The sequence below is a fragment of the Octopus bimaculoides genome, chromosome 25 (genome assembly GCF_001194135.2).
Source record: "Octopus bimaculoides isolate UCB-OBI-ISO-001 chromosome 25, ASM119413v2, whole genome shotgun sequence".
In the NCBI taxonomy this organism is placed as follows: Eukaryota; Metazoa; Mollusca; class Cephalopoda; order Octopoda; family Octopodidae; genus Octopus; species Octopus bimaculoides.
In genome coordinates this window covers 33,645,739-33,647,772 of record NC_069005.1, presented here as the reverse complement: position 1 = coordinate 33,647,772, position 2,034 = coordinate 33,645,739, and positions in this window count along the sequence as shown.

Genomic DNA, 2,034 nt, shown 5'->3' with positions numbered 1-2,034 from the left:
GTGTGTGTGTGTGTGTGTAAAATATATATGCATGTATGGATATTTGTATATGTATACAATTATGAACGCAGATAGATAAATAGATAAATTCACATCTGAATATATAAATATATATATATGTTTACATATGTGTGTATATGTATATACATATATATATATACATATACAGATATAAATGTATGCATATGTGTATGCATGAATGTGCGTATGTACACATATACATATATGTATGTATGTATTATGTATGTATAGGCACTCGCACACATCTCCCTTGCACAAACATGCATTGTTCATACATTTTGTTTGCAATTTAACCGAAGGCATATTTCATTCAATCATTTTAATATGCAAAATTTTACCCTCTGCACACAATTTCCTGCACACTTTTTTTTTTTTTTTGCCGGATGATTCTGTCGAAAGTCCATAAATTTTCATAATCGTCATATTTACACGAAAATGTATTTTTAATATATTTCATAAGATTTTGTGTAAATTTTCATCGTGTACGTAATTGCATGAATGCGCATTGTTTCTTTACGCATGCGCCGCGCACACGTACGCACTTGCATGTTTGTATGTGTGTGTGTATGTGTGATGATTTATCTGCTTGTTAAGGTTTTCCAATAACGTTACATCGTTTTATTTAGTGGGTATTTAAGCAATTCAAAGCAAATACTAACACGGTGGCCCGTGGTCTTGACTAATAAAAATCTTCAGTCTATTTTATATACTAAATGTTTATATAGTTGCATAACGAAATAACGCACCCTTACAAATCATTAATGAATTATCTATAAGGATGTATTTACACATATATATTGTGTAAATGAGGCCCTTATCAAGGGATGGCATGTAGCGTCAGTCCTCGTTGAAGACAACTGTGTTATTTCCTGCAGAAGATAGGTATGGAACCCAAACAGCTGAAGAAATACATGAAGAGGGTAAACAGCGCAACTGAAACTAACTCAAGGGGGTTATGGTTGATAAGAGGCTATGGCTGATAAGTGGAAACCTCCCGCGGGTGAAAACGAGTTGAGTCCTTGCTGCCCCACTCAGAGTAAAGAGCACAGGCTAAGGGGTGAAACGTTTGTGACCCCCCAGATACCTGCTGACGATTCGGAAGGTTTTCCAGCTTTGATGCAATAGGTTGAGAACAGAATGCAAAACCTCTGAGTAGCTCCTGTAGTTTTCACGTGGAACGAAAGCTTCTCTGATGTTTATATCACCTTCTTTATATGTCCCAGCCTAAAAGCTGTGGTCACGGTGAGACACTGCTATAGCTGTGTGTGTGTGTGTGTGTGTGTGTGTGTGTGTGTGTGTGTGTATTTGCGATAGATACACAGACAGACAGACAGACAGACAAACAGACAGATAGATAGATAGATAAATAGATAGATAGATAGATAGATAACTTTCTTTATTGGCCACACAGGGCTGTAGATAGGTAGGTAGGTAGGTAGGTAGGTAGGTAGGTGGGGGAGGGAGGGAGATAGACATATATACAGACCAGGTTCAATAATTCTAATAAACACGAGCTATTTTTACCTTCCCATACGACACAAATCTTCTCCATATGTTTTGACAAAAATATACAATAACAACAATTTCTATGCTTGTTTTTTTTTCTTTTTTTAATATTTATCCCATTTACACAAATAAACGTGTTTTGTTATTTTTGTTTGGATTTCCATTGCATGCATAATTAAACCTATGATTAATTTCGTTCATTAATTATGGAACCTCGATGGCAAACACAGCGTTTTGCGCTATCAGCACGCATTTCTTTATCGTTATCGACATCATCATCATTATCATCATCATTATCATCATCATTATTATTATTGTTATCATTATTATTATTATTATTATTATTATTATCATTATTATTATTATTATCATTATTATTATTATTATTATTGTTGTTGTTATTGTTGTTGTTATTATTATTATTATTGTTGTTGTTATTATTATTATTATTATTATTATTATTATTATCATTATTATTATTATTATTATTATTATTATTATTGTTAT